We start from the raw sequence: 6,652 nt of genomic DNA, 5'->3' as shown, positions 1-6,652 counted from the left end.
AGCAGTGGTGCGCGGCGAGCCCTTCCCTCTTCAGGTTTCTCTCTCCGAGAGAACCACTACGTTGCGTCGACACAGCCCGATGTTTCTGCACGCCTAGGCAGCTCTGCCCGGGTACATTGTAGCATGCACACACGTGCTGATGTACCAGGGAGCCTAATTACGTGCACAAAGCCGGACCGTGCCATGCACACGCGCGTGCAGGCAGGAGCGGGAGAGGGCACGGCCTGGCTTGTTCTGGCAAGTCCCCTGCTGCCCGGAGGCATTTAAAGGCTCAAAATATCAATTACAGGCTAACGTCCTCGGTGCTGATTCATCCCTTTTCATCTTGGTGGCTTTCCACGGCCGTCTCGGCCATGCCAAGGGATGGATTCCTCCGGTTCCCAGCTGGAGACAGGGGACCTGCCGGCTCGCTTCCCTCCCTGGGCCTGCTGCTGTCCAGACCGCACGGCCACCAGCTTCCGGGTGACAACGCGCAGCGCCTACCGCCGCCTGCATTGCCCCCCTCCAGGCACCCGCATGCTCAGCGACAAGCAGCAAAGCATGTAGGCCGCAAGCACCGTGAGGAAGGGGAGCCTGGCGGTCGAGGACGTGGGCAATGGGAGGTCATATCCCAGCTTTGCCAGGACAGGTGGCTAAATCTGGGGTGCTGGCAGCAGCAGGAGACGTGCCCCAGCCAGCAGGCACATCGTGCCCCCTCTCCATGCCTCACTTCCCCCCTGGGTGGTGGGGATCACGACATGGACCCCTCGGGGGGCTACGAGCGGTCCTTGGAGACCCTCGGGTGGTGGGCGAATGCTCGCTGCCACCTCCCACTCCCAGGCCAATGCCCGGCGAGATCTCTTGGCATTGCCCCGATAACACGGGCTCCAGGCACGCTGTCAGGGCTGGGCTGGTTTATCAGCAATGAACTACCCAACAAAGTCATCCGGAGCCTGGTCTGCTTGGGGTCCTGGCTGCTTTCTCCAGCGCGGCAATGCACGCATTGAAGTCTCTGACAAACAGCGTGTGTGACTCAAGTTCACTCCTTTGATCTCTCCCATGGGCACCCCGGTCTCTGCCTCCCCCACCCTCGACTAATCTCTGGGGAGTTTCCTTCCGATGTCCCTTATCAGCGCTGGAACAACACGGCCCCGGGGCCGCTCCCTGCCCGCCGGAAGGCAATGCCCTGCAGGGAGCTGGCCTCACCTGCAGAAGAGGTGAGTGTTTGAGGAGCCGGGCTGCCCGCCACTTGCCCCCGCTGCACTTTGTGCCCCACGAGGAATGCCCCTGGGGAAGTGCGGCGCTAAATCCACACTGCCGAGTGTGTGCAAACAGCGCCGAGATAAGGCAAAAAGGGTCCGACTCAGCTTGGCTTGCTCTGAAGTTGCTGGACCTGGGGCTTCAACGTCGAATCGTAGCAGCTGGAGCTGCATTTGCATTACCTACCTTCTCCGGGAGGCCCCACACCGCTGGGGTCCACCTCGCGGGTAGCAGGCCCGCAGCGGGGCCTGGTGTCAGGACTGATCTTGTGGCCTCAGGACACAAAGGGAGAGGGCGCCGATGACAGCGGGGGTGGCACGAAGCTGGGAGATGCTGGCAGTCCAGGGGAGCAGGAGCTCCAGGCAACCTCGAGGGCTGCACTGAAAGCAACGGGGGTTTAGCAGTGACAAGTGCAAGCTTATGGAGCAGCCTCCCAGTTGCCAACTGGTCTTAGGCTGGAGCCTGGTAGGAGCCAGTGCCCTCAGCTGGCCCTGGTTACCTGAATGGGCCTGATTGCTACCACCTTACCGCTGCCAGCTAGCCCTGGCTCTCTGCAGGGGATTGCCTGCTGGCTTACAAGCAGCTCTCCCAATGCCCTGCCTCCCATTCCTCACCTCCGGGCTCACGATCCCACCCAGGGTGCCTGCATACATCAGTGCTTCTCACCCTGGTTAGACTTGAGGCCCTCAGAAATTGTCGGCACTTGGCTTTCGTTCCTTTTTCGCCTACGGAAAAATCCTCAAGTGATTCTTTTGGTGCGGAGAGCTCAGGAAGCCGGAGACAGGTCAGCATGCTTTGGATGCTCTGCATTCCTGCTTGCTTGACACGGCTGGGTTTATCCTTCGAATCGCATCTGCACGCCTAATAGGGCTAACACTGCATGGCACCCTTGAAAGGATCTCAGGGTGCCCCAAGGTGCTGTAAGACCCTGCTGAGAATCACCGATCTATGTCCTCGTCCCTTGCAGACCGACCTCGGCCTCCTGACTCCCTTGTTTCGTGGCCTTTTCTCTTCTTGATCCCTTGGGTCGTGACCCTTTAGGCCAAGCCTCGTCTGCCTACGTCCTGGTTGCAGCCCTGGCAGAGTGAGATCAGGCTGTAGGAGGGCTTGTGCAATGCAGTAGCCTGTGACAGATGGGATCGGCTGGGACTTGATGACACAGGAATGCCCTTTAGGTGCTTCTGTTCCTCTTCCCAATGCCCCGGGGGGGGGGGGGAGGTTTATGCTCCCCCCTACCATGATGATACCTGTTGTGTCAGATCAGTGGCTGCCTGGGGTTTTTCCAAGGTGCGGGCTGCTCCTTGGAGCAGGGTTTTGCTGGGAGGCACCGGCTGGTTAGGAACTGGGGGGGCAGGTGCACTTCCTTTGTCCATCACCATTCAGACACGCTGCAGGGAGCAGAGGGCTGGATGGGCACCGGGCGCAGAGAGGACCGGGCACTCTGCAGTGCACCAGGGCAGACAGGCAGCTCCTGGGGTCCCGGCTCCATGCATTTCTGTCTGCAACAGCCCAGCCCACGTGCAGCCCCTGCTTCAGGGCTGCAGCTCCAGGGACCCTGCCGGGCATTTCCCACCCGCCCCAAAAGATGGGCTGGATCCAGGGATTTTGGCGTCGGGCGGTATTCCCGCTCCTTCGCCCCCACCCGCGGCCCTGTGCCAAGGCAGGCGTCTGGCCACCGCCCAGCCACAAGCCCTGGCGTGCATGAGGAATGCAGGGAGCTGGAAGCCTGCGCCTGGACGAGCTAATTCGGTCCCGGCAGGCCTCGGGCTGGGAGCCGGACCCGGACATGCATTCAGACCCCGTGAGGGTTCTGGCTTTTTCTGAGACGCGGTGCAAACGAGGCTTGATTTACTGGGGGGCTCGAGTACCAGCTGGACCCTTCCTGTGCTACATCCCAGGGTTATCTACGCTGTGTCAGCGGCGGATCTTGCAGAGGATGGGGAGCAAGCGCTCGAGAGCTGGCATGCGGGTGGGTCTGGGGGAGGCACGCAGCCCTCCCGAGCTGCGGCTCAGCCTGGTGGAGGTGGTTGGGGGCCAGGGCCCAGCTCCGCTTGCCAGACATGGGTGTCCCACCCTGTGATCCAGGCCAGCTAAATGAGGGGTCATCGGTGGTGTGGAGTCGCTTCGCCCTGCTGGGGAGAGGCTGTGCCCTGGGCCTCGTGGCCCGGGCCACTCACAGCGGGACATCCCACGGGCCCGGCTTTCTCCTGCCTCCTTATTGAGGTGCCTGGTTTAACGGTAGGAAGTGGGCGGCTGTAATTAATACTGCAAGGGTGAGGCTTGGGAGGTACAAAGTACCCTCCGGCCCGAGGGGAACCACAGCTGTCCACCCCAGCCACAGCTGCCCCCTCCCCTCCGGAAATGCCCAGAATGCACTGCTTTGGGGTGCTAAGGGTGAGTCGTGTGGGGTAGGTTTACCCCCTGGAGCATTTGCAGGCTTGAAGCTGGGCTCGTTTGGACCTGCTACAAAGCTTCTCATACCCGGGGCATGGCCGGGCTGGATCAGTGCTCCAAGCGCCACAAGAGTCGGGATTTTCACCCCTGGAAGTGACAGCTGAACAGGGCCCTACATACGAATCCTCCTCCACTGCCTCTAGAGAGCAATGGCCGAGGTCAGCGGGGAGCAGCTGTGCAGGAGCAGGGGGAGCCTGGGGTCCTCTGTCCGTAGGGCAGGCAGTGACCGCGGGCTGCACGTGAGGCCGTGACATCCAGGCTCCATCTAACAGATCAGCTCCATGCTTGGGGGTGCAGGCATCCCCTGGGAGGGGGCAGTCTCTCTTGTATGCAGGAGCATCGCATCGCCATGGACCCGGGTGGCATGGGAAGGCCACGTAACGCACGGCGTTTTGCATGCATGACACTCCACCCCAGAAGCAGCTGCATTTGATCCACAATGCTGTATGCAATGCCCTGGAGATCCTGTACACGGCGAGGCTCTCCAGAAATGCCCCCTTCTGTTGCGGTCTCTGGCCCTACGCCCTCCTGCACGGGGGTGGGTCTGCCTGGTCATCCCCAGCATAAAATGCACCAAGAAAACCTCCAAGTTGCTCCATCCTGGCACCATCCGATCCATGAGGATGACTCAGTGGCCACAGGGAAGCGTGGGCGGGGGAGAGGAGGGAGCAGAGGAGGGCTGGCGCCCGGCAGAGGGAAGGATAACACCACCCTGACCCCCATGGCGAAGGGCTCAGAGCCGCAGGTGCGCAGCTCGGCTCCGCTGCCCCCCACCAGGCCAGGCCTCAGCTCGCTTCACTCCTGGCATCTCAGGGCAGCCGGTTCCCCTCGTGACTGAACTGGACTTTGATTTTTATTTAACCCTGGGCAGCGGCCCAAGTCAAACAATCCCCCTCCAGAGGCAGCGCAGCCCTTGCCTCACCTCCGGCCCCGCAGGGACTCCTTTGAAAAGGAAGTTGCCCTTCACGCTCCAGTCCCCACCGGATTCGCGGATGAGCCAGCCCGATGGGCTTGGGCGAGCTCTGATCTCGGAAAGGGGCCGGGGGTGATGTGGAGAGGCCCAAATCCAGCCTCCGCGAGTGAGATCCTGGCCCAGTGGGGATGGAGCTGAGCTCAGACACGCTCACGTCACCCCAGGGGCTCCCTAAGACAGAGGTTTGATTCTCAACCAGGGGCTCTGAGCTGCAAAAATCATCTCCACACCCACCTTGCTGGGGTCAGTCTTTCCTGCCCAAATGCCCGTGATCATCCTGGACCCGATGACCTGCCCCTAACATCTATGAAATTCCTATTATTAATGCTAATTGTTTATTATGAATGATCTTATCCAGTGTTTCTCCGCCTTTTTGAGCCAGCAACCCCTTATTCAGAGTCAAAAGCATCCGCGATCTCTTTACGTTGACTTAGAAAAATAAGAACAAAAACCGTATTGGCAATCGCTGCATCACCTCTGTCAGCCAGTCCTGCCGCTGCTCCGCTTGACCTCACTTCCCTGGGGCATTTTAACCGCTTGGTTAATCCCTACCATGCGCTGTTCAGGATGGGACGGGATGGTTGGGTTGGCGGGGGAAGTTCTCCTTCCTGACATGGTTTGATCTCTGTGCCTGCGTGGAAACCTTCCCTCTGTTTCGTGCCTCTAGGCACTGTGTTAAACACATCCGTGCGGGCGCTCCGTCACTCTCTCTGCCGCTGACACGGGTTTATTGGGCACCTGGTTCTTCAGCCCAGCTGATGTGTGAGTTGCTTGTATGCCAACACCATCCCTTCCCTTTCTAACGAGGCTCCTCCGTTGGCCTCAGTGCTCCATTACATCACCATAATAAATAATTAGCTTTAATAAGGATCATTGGGGCTTACACAACCCACTTTGCTCCAGAAGCACAAAGCAATTTTGGAAGTGACTGGGTGAGGCTCTTCGCACTTGGTGTCATGGGAAAATATGATGAGGCCCATTTTTGAACCCAGGTCCCATGGCGGAGCTGGGGATGGGAGCCAGGAGGCCTGATGAGCTCTGCTTGGAAAGGATCGTGGATAACTGTAAGTGGAAAATGTTGTCTCGCTGGACTGGAAATATTTCTTCGGGGGTTTTGGCAAGAAAGGGTCCTCTGTTTGAGGCTGGAGTTGCTGATCCAAAGGGGGCATAGCCATATGCACACACCACCCCACTCCTGCAGCGGTGGGCTTGAGCTATCAGAGACCAGTGTTCAAATCCCTGCTCTGCCTGTCTCAGGCTCGGGTCTCTGAATGACGTGACCGGCAGGGAGGTCTCTTTTTGGTTTTTGAAGGTCTCCATTTCATCCTGTCGTGCAATTTCGGAGAACGTTCACAGGCTAGGAGGGCCGCGTCCTGCCCATGCCCGAGCCCTGGATCCCCCCAGGCCAATGGGAGATGCGCCCCTGCTGGGAGGGCTGTAAAACCCTCCCGCTTCCTGCAGCAGCAGTGTTGGGTGCTGGTGCCTTGGTCTTGCTCGCTTGAGGCTGGTTGCTCTTGTATCTGTTTTGGACCTCCTGGCCTTGATGAACTGCTGGCCCTGGCCATGATCTTGGCTTGACCCCCTGGGAAGCAGACTGAAACCTGGCTTTGACCTTGGCTCCGACTCCGGTGCTGGTTCTCCAGTGCCTCGGTCAACCCCAGGTGACGTCTCCAGCAGGCAGACGTTGGCACAGTGCAGTTGATTTGAATGCAGCTGTGCCAACTTCCTTCTGCTGTGGGCCTCAGGGGGGGAAGTGCCTGACTTGCCACCGAAACCCAGGGGAGGCCAGCAGCCCAGTCCCCCTGGGCACGGGTCAGGAGCTGCTGGCAGGCAAAGTGCCACCTGATGCTGAGGTTCAGCGCAAGGCCTGTCCCTGCAGAGCTCCCGCTGGAGCATCTTGCTCAGGATCTCTGTGTCCATGAAGCTTGGCCAGATGGACACCAACTTGACCGGTAGGTTGCAATGGCACGAGCTCCTCAGCCTCTG

The 6,652-nt window shown here is 59.8% G+C and overlaps 1 long non-coding RNA gene across 1 annotated transcript in view; it reads right to left on the bottom strand.

Moving 5' to 3' along the window:
- LOC109293842 overlaps positions 1-1,688 on the bottom strand; it is a 40,596-nt gene extending 38,908 nt beyond the window's left edge. Inside the window, exon 1 of the long non-coding RNA XR_002096413.1 lies at positions 1,426-1,688. This is a non-coding gene — a long non-coding RNA (uncharacterized LOC109293842). The remainder of the gene's footprint in view (positions 1-1,425) is intronic.
- Positions 1,689-6,652: the final 4,964 nt, after the last annotated feature.

Source organism: Gavialis gangeticus, unplaced genomic scaffold (assembly GCF_001723915.1).
Source record: "Gavialis gangeticus isolate Ggan-Ray unplaced genomic scaffold, GavGan_comp1, whole genome shotgun sequence".
Classification (NCBI taxonomy): Eukaryota; Metazoa; Chordata; order Crocodylia; family Gavialidae; genus Gavialis; species Gavialis gangeticus.
The sequence above is the reverse complement of the archived record's forward strand: the minus strand, read 5'-3'. Positions and strand labels throughout refer to the sequence as shown.